The sequence below is a fragment of the Chrysemys picta genome, chromosome 2 (genome assembly GCF_011386835.1).
Source record: "Chrysemys picta bellii isolate R12L10 chromosome 2, ASM1138683v2, whole genome shotgun sequence".
In the NCBI taxonomy this organism is placed as follows: Eukaryota; Metazoa; Chordata; order Testudines; family Emydidae; genus Chrysemys; species Chrysemys picta.
Window position 1 is genome coordinate 166,303,611 of NC_088792.1, and position 22,411 is coordinate 166,326,021.

General features: G+C 43.0%; 1 long non-coding RNA gene across 1 annotated transcript in view; it reads right to left on the reverse strand.

Moving 5' to 3' along the window:
* The window catches only part of LOC122173063 (uncharacterized), a 109,104-nt gene extending 91,039 nt beyond the window's left edge, over positions 1–18,065 (reverse strand). Inside the window, exon 1 of the long non-coding RNA XR_010598678.1 lies at positions 17,910–18,065. This is a non-coding gene — a long non-coding RNA (uncharacterized LOC122173063). The remainder of the gene's footprint in view (positions 1–17,909) is intronic.
* Positions 18,066–22,411: the final 4,346 nt, after the last annotated feature.

Below are 22,411 nucleotides of genomic sequence, written 5' to 3' on the forward strand. Positions count from 1 at the left end.
AAAGGATGGTTCTGATGTTTACAAGATTAGTATTTTAGGATTTTCTGTTCTTCAATAATTTCAGCTTTGTGTCCTGATTTAGGATGAATTCCAGTTTTGAAATGGCAGAATTTACAGAAGGATAGAAAGACCATATTCTGACAAGCTATAATAGAGAGAGGCAATTTGCATCTCTTTGTGGAGGTATATAAGGCACAATTAGTGTTTTAATCCATTTTGACATCATTGGTTAAAAGGTGCTATATAAATGCAAAGTATTATTACTAAGGCCACTCAATATGGGAAAAGTGGAATTAGAAAAAAGTTTTTCTGGCTCTCTTTTACAAAACCTATCAGATCAGGACCTAAGTTTGCAACATATGGCTATTAAATGTACTCCTATCAGTAGGGTGAGCTTACATGCTATACCATGCATTAGGTAAGCAGAAGAAAGCCTCATTAAGAGTAGTGAAACAGCTTTAACTTAGAATGTCTTTGCTTTTGTTGAGGTGTTCTTACTTTAACAAGCAGGGTGTCTGCATTTACATCTATATTGCAGTACCAATCTGTAGGTTTTACTGAGTAGAGATGACGCACGTAAGTTCCATACACCTCATCAGATCTGACTGATAAGGCATGGTATCAGATCATTATAATGGCTTGTTAGCTACAGCAAAAACGTGATACAGAACATTAATAATACACCATCTTGTTACCACTGCATCCCTTCCAAATTCTTCTCAATTTGGTTTTGAAGAGAAAATGATAACACGTCATGTGAACACTGCCATCCCATTATCTGGGTTTTCCAGCCTGGGAACTGGATACAGATTTGTTTTCTTGACAAGCTTCCTATTTAAACATATCTCTGCATGCTAAAACAATGATGCACACCTATGAGGGGCCGGGGGAAGGGGGAATGGATTTCAGATAAGAGATTTCAGTCACAACTTGAATGACAAGACTATTATGCCTACCAACTGGAATAGATAATTTAGCCAAATAACTGTGCAGTGTCACTTCACAATGCAGAAGAGAGCACCAAATGCCTACGACTATTCATCCTTACATTGACCAGGACACATCAATGAATGAGGGATAGAATTTAAGCAACAGGAGAAGCTTGACACAGGGGAGGCTCAATACTAGACATGTTAAGTGGTTCAAATGCAGGCGTTACAGGGCTCTTAACATGTAACCCATCACTTGGGGTACACTCTCCTTACTTAACCCTGCGATTCAGCTTGCTGTTCTGAATCCTTTCACCTTTCCCCTCCCCACTCCGTGAGGGGGACAGATGGTAATAAAATGGGGGCAGGCCTTGGCACATGAAGACCGAAGTTTCCACCTATCCCAGAGGTATAAGTTCCATCAGCAAAATCCCAGGTCTTTTACTTCTGGAAACCAGTCTTAACTGCACTGGAAACTGGCTGCAAATTGTGACAAACTAACATCTCTACATAGTACTACCACCAATTACTAAACCCCCTCAACTGTGTATCCAGGATGCTGCAAGGCAGGTAAGAAACAAAAACGAAAAGTCCCACCAGGCCTCTGCCAAAATGATTCCAACAGGAAGAAAATATTCCTTCCTGACACCCCTAGAAAGTGATCAAGTGGATCCACAGCATCTGCAAAAAATAGTTCTGATACTACAATTTTGGGGGGGGGGGCAGCTGAAGTGGAGCAGGATGAGGCTCCCAGGAATTCAAGATAAGGTTTAAATTAATGAAAAGTGGAGAAGGAGAGGTCACTCAGCTCCCCTTCTCCTTCAGCTGGTCAATGGGTGTACAGATACTTCAAAAGGAGATCGGGGGGTACCCTCCATTCTCTCAGTATGTGCTTCCTCTTTGTCACAATCTTCAGAGGACATGTCAAGTTTCCCACCTGTCTAATATATATATATAAACACGATAAATAGTTCCTCTCCATAATAAAAATGTCACCATGTCTTTTTTGAAATAAAAAAAAAAGTAACAACATTTGAATAAATGCTAACAGAAGGGAGAGAAAAAGAACAGAAGAAGAGCCTGTCAAATTTATTTTGTCATTAATATAAATTCAGAATGTATTTCTATTCTTTCTTCATAGGCATAAGTATAAGTCTGATCCATTATACAGTTCTTAGAATACCTATAAAACACTAATGAATGTATCCCTGCAGAATACAGCACATTAAACTCATAGGGTTCCTCAAAAATTTAATAGAATTCTATATAAAGATATTCCAAAAGCTTACAGAATTTAACAGAGAGCTTCCTTTCTGTGGGGTTTTTGCAACACCTTATAGAAAACTACAGCATGGAAGAGGTGAAAAATTCAAGAGACACTTAAGGAGTAGATCTGTGGCAGTTTAATGCCCATACTACCTGGAACCTGCTTTGCTGAATGAATGTGATTGTTCCAGTGATCAATAAGGGTATTTCTACACTGCAATTAAAAACCTGCAACTGGTCCGTGCCAGCTGACTTTTGTTAACGGGGCTCAGGCTGTGGGGCTGTTTCACTGCAGTGTAGACGTTCGGTCTTGGGCTTGTAGCCCAGATTCTTGGACCCTCCTTGCAGGGTACTTCAGTCTGGGCTCCAGCCTGAGCCCAAACATCTATGCTGCAATGAAACAGCCCCACAGCCTGACTCACGAGTATGAGTCAGCTGGCACAAGCCAGCCGCATGTGTCTAATAGCAGTGTATAAATACCCTTTGTAAATAAAGTCATCCTGTACACAGAAGTTTAGAAAATACACAATTAATGAAATTACACAAAGCCATTGTGTGTTAACTACTATTATATGCATTTTAGAAATGTATGTATTTATTTGGGTAAACAAAGGCACAAAGTTAAGTATCAAAAGCTTTTGAATTAAACTCATAGCCTCATTTTATTAAATGGGTGTTTTTGCTATGAACTGTAATTGAGCAAGAGTTTCACCCCATCTACCTAAACGGGTTAACATATAATTAGTCAACGGGCTCTTGCAAATACATAATTTTGCATTTGCAAACAGGTGCACCAGCAAGTATTGCAGATGCATTTTTAGAGGCAATTGATAACTTTATCCTAAGTGACTTTCACAGAATTATGCAGTGAGAAAGTGGCAAAATCCAAGTTAGAAACTAGGAGCCCTGACCCTGATTGGGGGGGAGAGGGCAGTGGAGAAGTCACAAAACAAAACTATAAAACTTATAAAAGTCAGACTATTTTTGAACCATTCAGCAAAATGTAATTGCAATCTATTTCTGCTGTAATTAAATGTTATTTTTAAAACCAAAATCTATAGAAGGAATAATATTCTGCATTAACTCTATACATTTTTTAGAATTTCTATAGAATGCTTTAATAGACACTGTTTCCATTGATGTGATAGACCAACCTTGTGAGGAAAAGGAAGTAGTAGTACAATTAGGCAGCATAGATGCTGTGAAAACTTCAATATCCCAGGGAATACAGAATTCTAACACAAATACAATTTTAAAAAGCTTTGTATTGGTTTCTCAAGAGAAGGAGCATTATCTGAATGGCAATAGTGGTAGTTTCGGTCAATGCATTGTTTTATTTTCCAAAATAGAACATACAGGTTTTCCGGGTCTCTTCTGCTCATTTATCAGCACAGCACTATCCTCTGTATTCCTTCTGCTCACCAAAACAGAAAGTCACTCCTGTGCAGAGGGCCTATAGCCTCAAAATAGGATTTATGTGGGATTTAAGTAGTGCATAGGTCTTGTGATGACCCTCTGCATATGGGTGATTTTCACCTTTAGGTCTTATAGTTGAAGGCTATAAAACCTTGAATTCTCTATTAAATTGTTACTTCCAATTTGTGAATGGTCACAGCTAATTTCTTTCTTCTTGATATTACTCAAAGATTTGTAGATCTTTTACAAAACCTAATTGTGTAACCCAATTGGGTTGTACCTCTGTCATGAGGCATTTAATACTATAATAATTTTTAATGAAATACTATAGCATCATGTTTAGACATTCTGACATACCTTGGTGGGATATTCATTTTTCAGCTTGTGGTGATCTGAAATGTTTTCAGTATCAGTGATGATAAAATCAAGGGACTGGACTGGAGTATATAAATACACAGTGGTTTGTTTCAAGCAGGTTGGCTCCTGTGAGGTCACTGTGAAAGCTGGAGATGCTAATGTTTTCAAAAGTCAATTGTAGTGAGAAACAGATGGTGCCAGAATAACATCTAGTGAGCTATAATTCTTGAACACTGCTATTCTGTTCAATATAGGTTATTATACTGTGTTCCTCAGCCAAGTATCTGAGGGGCTTCAAGTAATGCATTAAGTGAGGTGACTAACAATTATCATCTGTTACTTATTCTCTCATCCTCTCCCTAGAGGGATATGAATATGTAGTAGATTGTCTTGACAGTTTGGAAGATATACGCAACAGGAATACTTGGAGATGAAGATACGCCAACCCCAATTAATGGGATAAAGCAAAGGCAAAGAAGTGATATACACACAGACCTTGCTATGCATTTATGTTAGAGAAAGCAAGGCCAAAGAAATGTGCCGTGCATTTGCAATGAAGGTAGGTTTGGTTAGGTATCCCTCATGATGGCTGCTTATAAATTATTCTATTAAATAATAATAATATTAATTGCAAGGTTGAGTTTTTGAAATCAAATAAGCCCCTTGCACACTCTGTGCCAATACTGACAAATTGTTTTGCATGAGCTCTTGGATTCATGACACTCTGCTGTGACATTTTGTGACAGCTGCTGAAGTGAATCAAAATAAAGGGTTTTATTTAATTAAATATAAAAATGAGTAATGCAACAAGTACAGCACCCATTGTGTTATTTTAGTTGCAGTTAAATTAAATGAGTGTTATATTACCCTTAAATTAAGTTTTCAAGGGGGAATTTTGAATTAAAAATGCCTAACTGAATCATAGAAGTTGTTGCGGTGGATACTAGAGATTTGGCACCTGACTAGGGGACAGTTGGGGCTTCTAGACTATGATTCTTGGCACTCTAACCAATTCCAGCTTCTCTCAACTACTTTTACTTATGGTTTGTACTCTTAGGGTTTTTTTCCCCTTGCGCTCTGATTTATCCAAGAAAAAAAAAAATCACAAAAGTTTTAGCCAGTTTCCATTCCTCCCTCAATTTTTCATTAAAAAAATTTATAGAAATGTTTCAACTAGGTGTACTGCCCTGTCCTTTCATCTTTGATTCTGCTCATGTTCAATCCATAGGACTCTCTTTTCTCAGCTTCCCTGAGATTGGTTTCCCCTAGCCTGCTCCCTTTCAGATATATTCTCGTACCCAGTAGTGTAGTCAAGGGTAAACTGAGTTTAGCCACTTCTCATTTGGGGACTATGACTTTTTTTTTAAACACCACACCACTGCTCCTACCAGTATACCTCACTATTTTGCTCTACCCTCAAGTACCTCTATTTTGGCTATTGTGCATCCACTTCTGTTCCCCATATAGCCATACGATTTTTTAATGATTTTTCTTAGGCCCTGAGTACAGTGGAGCTGGAACAATGTTTGCAGAACTATTTTTTTGAAACCTAAATCTTGCTACCAAGATGCTGCTGAAACAGTTTGCCTGACCAGCATGCACACAGGTGAACAAAGTATTTTAAACTGGTTTTCAAAACCACAGTATAAATCACTAACCTAGCAGGGTTTGGTGAACCCGTTTAACAAACATCTCACCTCTTTCATACTCTGGCCAAGGAAACAGAGTTAACATCCATTCTGGCTTATGTTCAATGCCATCGCCATTGCGATTTCTACTACTTTGGGTGGCCAAGTTAGAACACTGTAGCTCCTCGACCAATTAAAACACAGTTTGGTGTTGCAAAGTGGATGGGGCACAATCATGTGTTAACTATGTTTCCAAGTCATGAAGTAGCCCTGCAAACATCCACAGCTATGACATGGTTTGGAAATAAATAGTTCAGACCTTGCTACGCTGGGTTTGGAAATATATAGTTCAGACCTTGCTACGCTGCAAGACACAACTGTGTTTATCACATTTTCCAGGCCAGTGTTGGAGTACCATATACCGCAGAAATTACACAGTTGGATCATTGTTGCTTGATGGGGCCTTAAAGAGGTTTTTTTTTCACTTTTATTTTATTTGAAAGATTTCTGCCACCAACAAGTGCCTACCTGCATCTCTTATTAACTTTCACTTTACATTTTTTTAAAAAAATGTTCATTAAAAAACTCCTTATGAACCTTTTTAAAGTTTAAGTGACTTTGAAGCCTTTTAAAAGCATTTCCCTCCCTCCGCATCCACATTTGTTATATCTGAAGTGCACACATGCAGTTCACTTTTATTCATTTGAAAAGCTTTCTTGGAACTTTTAATTGGTCCCCACTAAGCTGTCTTGCTATGAATATAAAGGTTATATATATATTTAAAAAAAAAAAAAGCTCCATCGGTGACTAGGAAAATGCTACCAAATTCCCAAATTCTTAGAGGTATTCCACCACTACCATTGCTAGACTGGAACATGGAGTTTGATTTCCAAAGCTAGGTTCCGACTTACTGGCTGTCAGGGACTGGAACTACTGTAAAGGCAGCACAAGGTCTCAGCCTTGGGAAAAAATCTTGTATCACTTAATAGTAAACCCTCTAGCTGATTAAACAGCTCTAAGCAGGGGCACCCCCCATTACTCTGGGTAAACTAGGACCCAGATGGTGCTTTACTTTACTTCCTCATCACCATATAAACCTTCACCCCCACCCCCCTGCCATGTGGGCTTGGGGAAAAACTGCAGAGGAGCCAGCCAGAGAAACTTGAGCCTTGAGGAGCAGCTGCAAAAGCAACCAAATCAGGGAAGGGACCATCAGATATTCAGAGAACTTTCTGTAGTTTTCCAGGACTTTTTCTGCCTTCAGCTGATTGAATGTTTGCTCTAAACCTCTCCCTCCTCATTCCTCACAGACCACTTCCCTGGACTTCTTCCCCTATTCTCCCCTGCCCTGTCCTCCAAAGCCCCTTCTCTTCACTTTTCTTTTCTTTAAGTTTAGCTCATCCCCTTCAAACTAAACGCACAAAATAAATAAATTATGTGACTAACATGATGTTTGCTGCCATCACATTGTTCTCTCTGCTTGTGAGGTTTACCCCTTCCCATAGGTGCTGGAACTAGGGGTGTTGGCGGTGCTGCTGCACTCCCTGGCTTGAAGTAGTTTCCATTATATACAGGGTTAACAGTTTTGTTCAATGGCTCTCAGCTCTCCCCTCATATAAATTATTCCAGCACCCCTACCTCTTCTCCACCCTGCATTGGTTTAGTCCAGGGGTCGGCAACCTTTCAGAAGTGGTGTGCTGAGTCTTCATTTATTCACTCTAATTTAAGGTTTTGCGTGCCAGTCATACATTTTAATGTTTTTAGAAGGTCTCTTTCTATAAGTCTATAATATATAACTAAACTATTGTTGTATGTAAAATAAATAAGGTTTTTAAAATGTTTAAGAAACTTCATTTAAAATTAAATTAAAATGCAGAGCCTCCCGGACCGGTGGCCAGGACTTGGGCAGTGTGAGTGCCACTGAAAATCAGCTCGCGTGCCGCCTTTGGCACGCGTGCCATAGGTTGTCTACCCCGGTCTAGTCTATTTAGATTGCAAGCTCTTCAGAGCAGGGACTGTCTACTATTCTGTATGCATACAATGCCTAGCACAATGGGGCCCCATTCCTAATTAGTTCTTAGACACTGTACTAATAAACATGACTAATAATGATAAAGTCAAAAAGCAGTTCTCCATCTAGTTCTCTTGAACTCAGAGAATGCTGGTTTTAATACAACACTTTCCTTAAGATTGTAGTGAAGGAAATGGAACAGCAAGTATTTCAGATTTTCCTGTACTATAGAATACAAGCAAACATTTTCTTTGTGAAAATGGAGATTAGTTCCCCATTCATTTATAAAGTAGTAGTATTATTGTGTATGATGGCATTACTATGTATTCTGTCACATCTGCTCCTAGAGTTTGTCCATGGCTATTTGTTAAAGCTATATCTTATCTGTGACATGTTTCTCAGCACCCCAAGATCAAAACATGTACTTTCAATCTGGATCAGTGGTTTTCAACATTTTTTCATTCACAGACCCCTAAAAAATTCCAAATGGAGGTGCGGACCCCTTTGGAAATCTTAGACATAGTCTGCAGACTCCCAGGGTCTGTGGGCCACAGGCTGAAGAGCAGTAGTCTAGATCTAGATCACTTATTTTTGATTTCTCACTCTAACAAATATATAAGAAATATACAATAATCTCAGTATAAGAGAAAAGGCCATACACTGACTGTCTAACATAGGCAACCTTAATACTGGCATTTCCTAACTACGGAGTGCTTGACTTTGCAACCTTTATTTCTTATTTTGGCATATTTCTTGTCGTCATCATTTTCTATTTTTGTTTGTTTGCTTAAATAAAAACAGAAATCACATCATGTGGAACCATATTGATCCCACATGAGTCATCAGGGCTAGGACATTTAAATTCACAGTACAGACCTCTACCATTTGAGTTAACAGAATAACTGACAGTAGTGGTAGGCTGCTATCCTCTTTGTGATCAGTAATGCATGGGGGATGAGACACACTTTGCGAGTGAGTTTCACAGCTTTTTTGCTGACAGCAGAGGAGTAGGTTCATAGGAATTCTGGGTTTGTTTACAGGTTTTGAGAGAAGTGTGCACCAGTCTTTACGGGCCCTTCTGCTTCATCTCCCCCCAATCTGCCCTCACCCCCTTTCCATATCCATCCCCTTCTTACCATGTCTCCCTGTGCTCCTACCTCTCACCTTATGTGTCTGTCCCCACCTGCTTTCATCACTTCCAGACTGCCACGCCCCTAGCTTGCTTCTGTCAGCCTCTAACCCTCCCCACTCCTTTGCATTCAAGCAGGTAAGACACTTTTCCCCTTCTCATCCAGGATGCCTTGGCATCAGAAAGGGAATCATGGAGAGCACAACAGCTATTCTCCCTCTTCTCAGTTCCAGTGCTTGGACTAGAACACCCAATTTCCACTTACACACTCAGTCCTATTGACTATGCTGCCTCATAAGTTTCTCTTATCTAAAAACTAAACACATCTATAACAACTCGACTTGTGTAGTACTGCTTTCATTATTTCAGTGAAACTTTTACATCTGAACTAATGCTGAACACTTAGGGTATGTCTACACTACGAGAGTAGTTTGATTTTACTTAAATCGAATTTTTGGAATCGATATTGCAAAGTCGAACGTGTGTGTCCACACTAAGGACAGTAATTCGACTTTGTGAGTCCACACTAACGGGAAAAGCGTCGACATTGGAAGCGGTGCACTGTGGGCAGCTATCCCACAGTTCCCGCAGTCCCCGCTGCCCATTGGAATTCTGGGTGGAGCCGCCAATGCCTTCTGGGTAAAAAAATGTGTCGAGGGTGCTTTTGGGTAACTGTCGTCATCCGTCCATCACTCCCGCCCTCCCTCCCTGAAAGCGCCGGCGGGAAATCAGTTCGCGCACTTTTCTAGTCAGTGACAGCGCGGACGCCAGAGCACTACGAGCATGGAGCCCGCTGTGACCATCGCTGCAGTTGTGGCCGTTGTCAACGCCTCGCAGCTTATCATCCACCTTTCCCAGAGGCAGATGCAGATAAGTCAGGCGAGGAGGCTATGGCACCGCGGTGAGGGTCTGAAGTCTGAGAGTAGCACAGACCTGTCAGAAAGCACGGGACCCAGCGCCGAGGATATCAAGGTGGCAATGGGTCATGTGGATGTTGTGGAACGGCGATTCTGGGCCTCGGAAACAAGCACGGACTGGTGGGACCGCATAGTGCTGCAGGTCTGGGATGAATCCCAGTGGCTGCGAACCTTTCGCATGCGTAAGGGAACTTTCCTTGAACTTTGTGAGTTGCTGTCCCCTGCCCTGAAGTGGAATGACACCCGGATGCGAGCAGCCCTCACTGCCCAGAAGCGAGTGGCCATAGCCCTCTGGAAGCTTGCAACGCCAGACAGCTACCGGTCAGTCGCGAACCACTTTGGCGTGGGCAAATCTACCGTGGGGGTTGTTGTGATGCAAGTAGCCAAGGCAATTGTTGATGTACTGCTGTCAAACGTAGTGACCCTGGGAAACGTGGAGGTGATCATAGATGGCTTCGCAGCGATGGGATTCCCAAACTGCGGTGGGGCCACAGATGGAACTCACATCCCTATCCTGGCACCGGAGCACCGGGCCAGCCAGTACATTAACAGAAAGGGCTACTTTTCCATGGTGCTGCAAACACTGGTGGACCACAGGGGACGTTTTACGAACATCTACGTCGGATGGCCGGGCAAGGTTCATGACGCTCGTGTTTTCAGGAACTCTGGTCTCTTTAGACGGCTGCAGGAAGGTACTTACTTCCCGGACCACAAAATAACTCTTGGGGATGTGGAGATGCCTATAGTCATCATCGGGGACCCAGCCTACCCGCTAATGCCCTGGCTCATGAAGCCCTATACTGGCGCCCTGGACAGTGAAAAAGAACTCTTCAACTACCGGCTGAGCAAGTGCAGAATGGTGGTGGAGCTTTTGGCCATCTCAAGGGGAGATGGAGAAGCTTACTGACTCGCTGTGATCTCAGCGAAACCAATATCCCCATTGTTATAGCAGCTTGCTGTGTGCTCCACAATCTCTGTGAGAGCAAGGGGGAGACCTTTATGGCGGGGTGGGAGGTTGAGGCAAATAGCCTGGCTTCTGATTACGCCCAGCCAGACAGCCGGGTGATTAGAAGAGCCCAGCGGGACGCGCTGTGCATCCGGGAGGCTTTGAAAGCTAGGTTCCTGAGTGAGCAGGGTAACCTGTGACTTTTAAGTTTGTGTACAGAGAAGCTGAACCTGCCCCCGTTTCTTTACCCAGTTAATGTTGACTATCCTCTCCAGTTACATACCCCCTTCACCCCCTTCCAACACACGTTTAGAAATAAAATCACTTCTACTTTGTTAATGAACACCGTTTTCTTTATTACTGTTTTCGCGGGAATGTTTTAAACCTGGGACGCAGACTGTGGTGGGGAGCGGGTGTAGTGTAGTGACGCAAATGACGCTTCTAAACTCCAGGATTGACAGGCTCCGCAGTGGTGGACTGGTTGTTTCAACGGAGCCTGTCACCCCTCCTGATCGGGACTGTGTGTATGGGGGGGCTATGTGACTTTGTGGCAGGGGGAGGACGGTTACAGATCCCCTGCTGCGTGGCTCTGTGATCCAGGATAAGGACCGCCGCATAAGATCTGTAACTGCCCTCCCCCGCCACAAAGTCACAGAGCAACCCACCCCCCACCACAGAACATGAAAACCACCTCCCAGACTGACCAGGGTAACTAGTGACTGCACTGTGTATGTGCCCTGCTGCTGGACCTGCCCCCGCCTATGTACCCTGCTAAAGGTGACTGTCCTGTCCAATTACCAACCCCCTTCCCCCTCTCCCCCCCCTCCTCCAAAAGAACATGATGAAAACAGTAATTAACACAAACATATTTTTTATTAGCAACTACACATGAAACTGGGAGGTGAAACTTGGACGGGGGCTTGTGTGAGGCGGGAAGGAAAGAACTTGTCAAATTTTGGGGAATGAGAGCCTTCTACTACTAGAGCTGTCTGCAGGGGTGGAGTGAGAGTTTGCACGGACTCTGCCGCCCCTCCTTCTTTGGACTTTGGGTGAGGGGGGTATGGGACTTGGTGGCAGGGGAGGGCGGTTACAGATAGACTGCAGCGGGGCTCTGTCCTCCTGCCTCCGTTCCTGCAGAACATCCACAAGGCGCCGGAGCGTGTCCGTTTGCTCCCTCATTAGTCCAAGCAGCGTTTGAGTCGCCTGCTGGTCTTCCTGCCGCCACCTCTCCTCCCGTTCCATGTGTGATTGGTGCATTTGGGACAAGTTCTCCCGCCACTGGGTCTGCTGTGCTGCCTGGGCTCGGGAGCAGCCCATAAGTTCCGAGAACATGTCCTCCCGTGTTCTCTTCTTCCTATGCCTAATCTGCGCTAGCCTCTGGGAGTGTGATGCCAGGCTAGGTTGTGAGACAGTCACAGATGTGGCTGTGGGAATGGGAAAAAGGGAGTGAATTCCTCAGAAAGATAAATGTAGTTGTGAACAAAGAACATAGTCTTTCTCTGTGAACAAGACCATGCACAGCACCTATCACATGCGCACTCAGGACAAGGTTGAATTCTCGGCCTTCGCATTCAGTGCCTGGGGTCTTGCACTGCAGATCTGAGAAGCGGGGCAGGACACCGGAATTTGTGTAGCAGGCAGACATGGTAAGCCGTAGACTTGTGGCAGCTTAAAACTTTAATAGTAGCACTGGCCTCCTTTCACATTGAAAGCAATGCCAGTCCCTGCTGCCAGCAATCCGGCAAGCAGGAACTCTGCCCCGTCCCACCCCCTCGCGGCTGTCCCTGGGAAAGATCCCTGTATGCTGCCCCTCTCCCGCCTCCAACGCGTGGCTGCAAACCGGCGGTTACAGTTCTGTAAAGGAACGGGCAAGCAGTCCCAACACTAACATTCCCCTACCTAATTCAAAGCAGGTCACCATGAGCTACATCACCCTGATGAGGATCTCAGACACTGAGAGAGAAAGAATGCTTCGGGAAAGCCTCCAAAGACCAGGGCCGTATGCCGCCATGCTCTGCAGGGCAATGATGGAGTACTTGATTGTCTCGTGGCGCGGAAACGTTTCATACCACGGAGAACCCAATAAGGCCGCTCTCCCCAGGAACCTGATGCAAAGGCTTTCCAATTACCTCCAGGAGAGCTTCCTCGAGATGTCCCACGAGGATTTCTGCTCTATCCCCGGACATATAGACCGCATTTTACTGTAGCTGCACTGGCAGGGACTAAACAGTAGAGCGGCTTGGGCAGAACAATCATGCTAAATCGGACATTGTTAGATTTTTTTTCAATAGTTGCACTGCCCAGGACTAAAACGTTAAGCGCCTAGGGCAAACTAATCATGAGAAATCCATTGTTGTTATTCTTAATATTCCTGTTCTGTTAGAAATAAATGTTTAGATGTTTAAAACACTTACTGGCTGATCCTTCCCCAGATTCTGTGTCCGGGTTAACGGCTGGGGATGGTTGGTAGGGGATCTCTGTAAGGGTGATGAAGAGATCCTGGCTGTCGGGGAAATCAGCGTTGTAAGCGCTGTCGACTGCCTCATCCTCCTCATCTCCTTCCTCATCTTCCCCGTCTGCTAACATGTCTGAGGAACTGGCCGTGGACAATATCCCATCCTCAGAGTCCACGGTCAGTGGTGGCGTAGTGGTGGCGGCCGCACCTAGGATGGAATGCAGTGCCTCGTAGAAACGGGATGTCTGGGGATGGGATCCGGAGCGTCCGTTTGCCTCTTTGGTCTTCTGGTAGCCTTGTCTCAGCTCCTTGATTTTCACGCGGCACTGCGTTGCATCCCGGCTGTATCCTCTCTCTGACATGGCTTTAGTGATCTTCTCGTAGATCTTTGCATTCCGCCTTTTGGATCGCAGCTTGGAAAGCACGGACTCATCGCCCCACACAGCGATCAGATTCAAGACTTCCCGATCAGTCCATGCTGGGGCCCTCTTTCTATTCTGAGATTGCACGGCCATCACTGCTGGAGAGCTCTGCATCGTTGCCAGTGCTGCTGAGCTCGCCACGATGTCCAAACAGGAAATGAGATTCAAACTGGCTAGACAGGAAAAGGAATTCAAATTTTCCCGGGGCTTTTCCTGTGGGGCTGGTCAGAGCATCCGAGCTCGGACTGCTGTCCAGAGCGTCAACAGAGTGGTGCACTGTGGGATAGCTCCCGGAGCTATTAGCGTCGATTTCCATCCACACCTAGCCTAATTCGACATGGCCATGTCGAATTTAGCGCTACTCCCCTCGTCGGGGAGGAGTACAGAAGTCGAATTTAAGAGACCTCTATGTCGAACTAAATAGCTTCGCGGTGTGGACGGGTGCAGGGTTAATTCGATGTAACGGCGCTAACTTCGACATAAACGCCTAGTGTAGACCAAGCCTTATTAAAAACATAGAAACAGCCTCATTTACAAACATTCATCTCAGTCGGTACCAATTGGGTTGTACAAATGTAACTGAAGGGGGGTCGGGGGGGGGACAGTGACTTAGTTCATTACAGGTGTGGTCCTGTAAAGAACTAAGCACCTGTCAATTGAAGATTCAAGCCCTACTATAAAGCTGGCTATATAAGTCATATACACACTATAAATAACATCAACTATTGTAACATTTTCAAACTATAATATTACAAAACAGACAGGTTTCACAAACTCACAAATTAACATTAAAGTTCTATGTTGCATTTTGTTTTGTGTAAAACCTGAGTGAAACAACAGCAGTAATAGTAACACCTTACAATTACATAGCACTGATGCTGAGAGCAGTTTCTGCACAAACAAGTAATGAAAGGTTAATAAGATACAAACAATACAGATAGAATAAATACAAACAATATACTGCAATTATTTTAGGTATTATCCCATATAGCATAGGCTTTACTACATACAAAAGGAAAAATCAAATGCTTATTTTATTGAAACAACAAAAAGGAGGAAAAACACATACATCATCGTTTATGGTGGAAGCTAAATGTAAGAGCAATTCATTTATTTTAGAGCGTGTATCATGACTCATTTATCTATTTCATTCTTTGGAGACAAGTATCAGAGGGGTAGCCGTGTTAGTCTGAATCTGTAAAAAGCAACAGAGGGTCCTGTGGCACCTTTAAGACTAACAGAAGTATTGGGAGCATAAGCTTTCGTGGGTAAGAACCTCACTTCTTCAGATTTCTTTGGAGAGAAATCTAAGCTAAATGAACAGGAAAATGTCACTCTGCTATCAACAAAACTCTCAGCACTTTTAATACATAGTCACATCTTGAAAAACATATTGATCTGTGTTGTGAAGCTGAATTTAGACCCTCCACAAAAGTTCATGTTAAGTCATTTTCTGTTTATTATTCACTCCTAACAACATTGGCAAATCCATTAGGTGCTGACAGTTGCATTGTTTTTCAGACGAGAAATTCTTTGTCTCTTCTCAATGGAGAGAAAAGTTACAATAACCTTTTAATGAGATTCATCTGATCTCTAATTAGTAACAAATGCAAAACTCAAGCACATTTGACAAAAAAGCAATACAGTCATTAACTCAGTCATCACTGTGTTTTTGGTAAAATAAGAAAACTGACTGAGCAGTCAACCTAGAAACTGAATTCATGATGGACTTATTTCTGTCAAGAGGGTATACCAAAGGGAAGACATTTTAAATTTCACTGAAAAAAAAAAAAAACACTCCTTTTCAATTACTGATTTTTTTTAAATAGTCTTTGTGATTATAGAAAATGCAAATAGTTTTCATATATTCTGGAAGGCATGTCAAGCAATAATAAATATCTACATAAAATGGATATACTGTTTCTATGGCACTATGCACGGACTAACGTGCTACTCATAATGAGTAAAAGTGGTTGAATTTTGATCCTAAATTTGCAAAACTGTTTCAATTTTAATCTCTTTCTTTCACCTGTTCAAAGCGTTCATCTTTGCAGCTTATTTCTTTGTCTAGGCTTGGATTCTGTCTTCTATATTTTACTTTTTTAAATTAGAGAAAAATCCTTATGAGGTGGTTGGTGGGCATGAAAAAAAAATACTGATTCCTCACCATATGTGTGAAATGGAACTACAGCAAAGACAGCTGAAGTTTAAAACTTGTCCAAGGCCATTCACGCTGTGGCCAAGAGTCCTCTCTGCATGCCTCCTTATGCTGCAACACCATACAGCAGTCACTCTGCCCCTGTTTTCCTCAGGGTTTTCAGCTGATCCACCCAGTCTCCAACCCCTTCCGGAATGAGGTTACTTAGCTCTTCAGCTTAACTATATAAGAGTTCCACGCCTTTCCAGGGTACCCGTTGCACAAAATAAACACAGAGAAACAAAGTATTCCGGCCTTCCTGGGCTCAATCCTCAGCAAAGTCTTCCCCACTTCCTATCCCCAGCTGTCCTACATAGTAAATTGAAGGTCTATTCTCCCTCCCAACCAGCCACCAGCTGAGCTGGACTCTTCCTTTTTGCTTCTCCCTGGAAGCCAAACACTAGCTTCAGGTGTCACGGGATGGATCTAACAAGGCATCCAGCCACCCATTAAATTTTTTCTGACTCGGGTGGAGTCTATACACACTATCATATCCACCATCATGGATGAAAGTAGTTTTCTTCATGTGAGTCTTCACAGTGAAGCCACCAGGACTACTCCCATGAGTACAATTACTGAAACAGATAAGTTCTTGCAGCATTGGGCCCATAATAATCAGGGAAGAAAAGGCTCTTTCTTGGTTGTGGGGGGGAACCCACACGGGTTTTGATTTAGCAGAGACATGACCATTTGATAATTGTACATGAAGTATCTGTGATTTTTTTTCCCCTTGAAATACAGCTCCATTTCAAAATGCTACTCTTTAAAAATGGTATGCTGGAGGTCCTTTTGCATGGTTTCTCAGTGACTTCAGGTCTAAGTTTACTCAGTTTACTATAGAGGCAGTTTATCAAGATTCTCGCTCTCTGACATATGATGCCACTGCTCACTGATATGGTGCCATTTTAAGTGCTTGGTCACAGATACTACCAGCACCAGTAAGTTAGCACTAAAAATAAATAAAAGAAAGTGAAAAGAAAGCCACTACATAACCACAATAGAGATTTACTGAAAAAGAAGTGTGCATTATCAAGTCTGATCCTTGTCCCACTGATGTCAATGGCAAAATCAAACGTGAGCAGGATTAGGCCTTTTATGTTCAATAAGCACTACTTTAAATGTTAGAAACACAGGATGTGGCTACAGTAAACACAGCATGTGTTGTTGTATTACTGCTTAGATAACCTACTGGTACTTAACATACAGTAATCATCCTAGTTAATTTAAATCCTTCTTGAGTCATCTAATTTAAAGTGTAAACATGAAAGCTTACTTACCTATTGTACTATACTACAATTCCTCTCATGAATATACACAAAGCTATAGAATAAAGAAAACCACTACCTAATTAACCTTATATGTTCATACACTGAATAGTAGAAAAATAATAATAAAGCTCACTGAGGTCCACAACACACACACATGACTTAAGCAGCCCTTAGTGAATCATAAAGGCCCAAGAACAACAATGAGAATCAGTCTTCCATGTACATAATGCACTGTGAGACAGCAATATTACAGGAAATATTTTATGCTGCATACAAAAATAGTCTCAAATAATAAGAATGTCACCATCATATTGCAAGGGACTGTTGAACACACTCCGCCTGGTGGAATTCATAACAATCTAACAACCCACAGTTCTCTGTGGATTTCAAAATGCACATTCATTTATGCTTCTTTAAACCAGGAAAAGAAAGATGTGTTGTCCCATGAAATGCTTGTTTTTGTTCATGACTGGAGCCAAAGCACATATCTATGCATATGAGCAGATGTCGTTGTCCTACAATAGGCCTGGCATCCCTCTGTGTAATGCTTTGTAATTCCTATTTTATAGTCATCTTGAGATTTAAAAAAAAAAAGATTTTTTTCTTTAAGCAACATCCAATAAATCCATGTTGGTTATACTGTCAGATGAAATTAACTACAGTGTAGGACTTCACAATGCTTTATTGTAACCAACCAACTTAACATGAACCAACTGGTTCACATGGACTTGTGCTATCTGATTGCACTTGGGTGAAGGTCACTTCTTTCCTTCTTTTTTCCCCTGAAAAATCTTTTTTTTTCTCTTTAAGATATGGGGGCATATGTGTCTACAGTGTTTCCTGTATGACTAGGGGAAACAGTGTCACGGGATCTGCAGCAATGTTTTTTAACCATGCAGGGGATTGGGGTGTTAAACATGACAGGAGGCATTCCTTGTCCCAAAGAAACAAGTTTTTATTTGCCTTACCTGTTTTCCTTTGGAAAGTGGTCAGGGTTTTGGAAGGATGCATAATCTATCCCAAGCTTTGTTAAGTTTTTTTCTTCCTCCTTCATTTTCCTGTTTTTACCTGCTTCCAGGGCCGGCTCTAGGCACCAGCAAAGCAAGCAGTTGCTTGGGGCGGCAGATTTGCAAAGGGGACAAGAATCCAGCATGGGAGCTAAGAACCAACAGGGGCCCCTGGGAGCTGTAGTTCCTTGGTTAGCTCCCTGCCTATAGAGCCAGCCCTGGTGCAGGAAAAGAACTACATTTCCCAGCATTCCCTTGGTCACTAGTAACAGGAAGGGGTGTGGGAAAGGAGTATGGAACTGAAATCTGCAGCTTGCTGTGAATGGTAGGAACAGAGGCAGCTCTAGGTTTTTTGCCACCCCCCCCCCCACACACACACCCACCCAGCCCTGGGCTCTTCCCCCTCCCCCCCCCCCGCACCTCCTGCCACCCCAGCTCTGGCCCCCACCTGCACCCTCCTGCTGCCCCAGCCCTGAGCTCTCCCCCACCCCCACCCCCTGCTGCCCCAGCTCTGCCCCCCCCCCCGCATCCCGGCCACCCCAGCTCTGGCCCCCACCCGCACCTCCTGCCATCCCAGCCCTGGGCTCTCCCCCGCCCACACCCCCTGCAGCCCCAGCTCTGGCCCCCACCCGCACCCCCTGCTGCCCTAGCCCTGGGCTCTTCTCCCCCCCCCCCCCCCCCCGCCGCTGCTCCTCCCCCAAAGAAGGAATTGTAGGGACTAAATGGACAGTGCACCTCTCTATCTGAAGCCTAGCAAGGGAGGTATGTGGATCCCACTAGAATTTAAAATGAAAAGTAAGGGAGGGGAGGCTCTGGACCTGGGCAGCTTTAGATACAGTACCAGACACTTAGGAGGATTTCCACTTCTGAGCCATGGAAGCAGAAATTGACTTTTCCTCTCCAGATATAGGTAATATTCAGAAAGGGAATCTAGCACCTGCCTTCCAGATTTGAACACCCTCAAAATTCAGGGGTGCTCAAGCTCAATTTGCGCAGCTGTTACTTCATTTCCCCCAAATCAAATATACTGATCCACTGTAACTTGCTGTAGAAAAAGTAGAATAAATTGAGCAAGAAATGCTTCCCAGTGGTTATTAGGACTGGAGTTGCTATTTTCAACAGCCATTGCTTTATTTTTTTTTAAGTTTTAGTTTTATTTGTTTAAAAGAAAGACCGTGATAGTGCATTCCCCATAGAAACAAAGAATGGAACAAAAGAATAATAAAGGCACCTCAACTTTTCCTCATTTATGTAGGACAGTCTTATAATGTGCATCCAGATATCCTCTAGTCACACAAGCTGAAAATTGTTCCACTTTACTGCAGTTCTGTAACCATATGGGAACCAATCCTGTCTGTGTTCTGTGCACATCCAAAATTCCTGCTGAATGACCCGCCCTGGGAGCGAGTTACCAGTGACCCAGGGCTGGGGCAGCAGGAGGGTGCAGTTGGGAGGGGGAGAGCCCAGGGCTGGGGTCGGGGACAGCCAAAAAATGTTTTGCTTGGGGCAGCAAAAAACCTAGAGCCGGCCCTGCCTGCTTCTGGCTGCTTTTTGCATCAGGAGTTTTTGATTAGAATTCAAAATGGAGGACAATCAATTTGTAGCATAATCTTCCCATGGGGGCAGAGCTAGAGATCATGCTCTCTTTAGCTTTTATCTTGAGCAGAAGCAATGTGGTGTCAACTGTGGAGGAGGAAGGAGATGCAGAAAGGCAGACTGAATAACGTGAGCTCTGCTCCACTAAGTTACTGTTAATGTAAAGATTATTTTTTTTACTGCACACCTGAGGCCTGATAGGCTATTAAATTCAGTAGAAATCTCTCTCTCTCTCTCTCTCTCTCTTTACACTAACTGTGAAGAACTCTCCTAAATAGGGTACCTGCTTTCTCTGCACTTGTTGTTAAGGACTGGTTAAACAGGGTATTAGGCTCAAATCAAGTACTTAAGCACCTATTTAATTTTAAATATGAGTGTCACTGAAGTCACTTTCTTATGGTTAAAGATGATTAAAATTACCCCTGTTTGAGTGCTTTGGTGATCTGGACATTGGTGAAGTTCAGAGCATGGTTAAGAAATACTCTTTTGTACCGACACCGAGCACCATCCTAAAACAATCTGCAGGTTGTAATCCAATATCTAGCTACATGGATACACTCTCATTCTTTGCATTGTGAATAACCGTGCCAATCAGTGATTTTTTTGTTAGAAGAAATGCTGAGTATATTTCTGAGGTAGTACCATATTGACAGATACAGGTCACAGTAAATATGCTTTCTATGCAAGAGATAAGAAAGATAACAAATCCACATCTCCTTCTAGCTGTGCTTTCCTCCAGTCTACCAAAAAACCTGTTTCTCTGTGCCATCTCTGTGTTTTGTCTGTTCTCTAGCTTCTAATATTCTAATCACCATGCCTATGTCAGCGATGCTTAATGGGGTGGTAAAAATAATGCAGTGCATTTCTGGACACCTAACTGTGTGCTGTACTAACCCCCGGCGGGATTGTTTATCCAAAAATTACTTATAAGGGGACAGCATCAACTAATGCCTAAGGAAAACAGCAATATTGCAGTTGCTGCACACCTCAAGTTCCTACCCTCTCCTGAAGTAGGAAGGTTATCCAACAAGGTCTCAATTATGGAAAAAGGACAGGAAGAGACCCTTAAAAAGATGACAGTGGTTATTGTACAGAGCTAACTTTCAAGATGCTGTATGACTGGATTTGTTTATAACCAGCTTTGTTCATTGCTTTCATTTTCCACGTAATTCACTGAGATAAGGAGTTGTGCTATCATATAATAGTCTGCCATTAGGAAGAATTCAATCAGCTTTCATATGAATATTGCTTTGTGACTTCAGCAACCAAATGCATGTTTCATTTAATTCAGCAGTTTGTAAGGTTTGCTAGAGGAACAACTACGCCATTAGAAGCAGAAGAACAGGAAACTAAACAAGTCTCATCTTTTTGGCTCATTAACTTTGAAATGCGGAGGTACCTTGATTGTCCATAGAGGAGCCTCACACACTATGAAAGGCACAAGGCAGTGACTATAATTAGTTTCACACTTTTTTTCTCCTTTAAGGAAATATGCTACAAAGATTATACTCAAAACTGTGACTGCACCGAATTCAGCTTCAGAACTTCAGTGACATTTCAGTATTGTTTATATCACATCAACCAGCTATAAAAATAATCTCTCTATTATCCTCTTGCTTTATCTTAATGTGTATGGTTTTAAAAAACCCTATTCCCAGCTCTAGGCACTTCTGCCAATAATTAAAGATATAATCCATATAAATATGCAGCAACCTATTTACATCCTATAGCCCAGGTTTAACTGACAACTAATTAATCAGAATCACCCACAATTCCTATGAACTCTAATCCTCAACACACTCCTCCAATGCCCCAAACCCTGGGAAAATAGCTGAGCTTTGAAGCGAGTGTAAAGGTCAACAGACTTGAGGTTTTTTTTCAAGACTGGAACAAGTTTCAAGATCCTGTGCCTTTCATAGAAAATAGCTCGCTTTCTTTTGAAGTGTGTGCGTATGTGGGAAGGAGGAAGAGGGCATCTCTATATTGACCTCCCCCACTGATTGCAGCTGCAGCAGTATGACTCTCTGTCCAGGCAAGCAGGGCCAGCTCCAGGCACCAGCTCAGCAAGCAGGTGCTTGGGATGGCCAATGGGAAGGGGCGGCACGTCAGGCTCTTCAGCGGCGGGTCCCTCGATCCCCCTCGGAGGGAAGGACCTGCCGCCGAAGTGCTGCCGATTGCAATCACGGCGCTTTTTTTTTTTCCCCGCCGCTTGGGGCGGCAAAAACCCTGGAGGCAAGTCTCTCATAGAGAAACATCCCAAAACCTTTAAGGCACTAAAGGTCAAAAACAAACACCACAAACTCCTCCAAAGAGATAACCGGCACCCAGTGCAGATCCCGGAGCTCTGATGTTACGCACTTATGCTGATATGCCAAATATTCTGCACTATAGTTTCTTTCAGCATGGAGTTGGGATGTAGCCCCATGTAGAACACATTGTAATGATACCGGCATTTTCCTAGCAGTTCTAGATGCTATTTTTAATTATCCCAAGACATTTTTTTTTCAAAATGTCTTGCAATTTTTAAATTTTATTGCACAAAAAGCAAAATTGATTACCAAAATAAGAGGTTGAGTTTTTAAAGCCATTTTTGATAAAGTTTTGTGGCTTTTTGTGAAAAGATACCTTGTCCACAACCCACGCTGCCTCAATAACTTTTCCAACAGCCCCAGATACATATCAAACAACAAGGGAAACAAGACAGAACCTTGTGAAACCCCATGAGAGTACTCTGAGGGAAGCATATGCTCAAAACCACCCACTGGGAAAACTCAGCAAGAAAGGGGCAGAGATCATCCTGGTCCTCTTCTGCTCCCATCTACAGGTAAGGCAATACTATTTCATGGACTACAAGAACTAAAAACAAC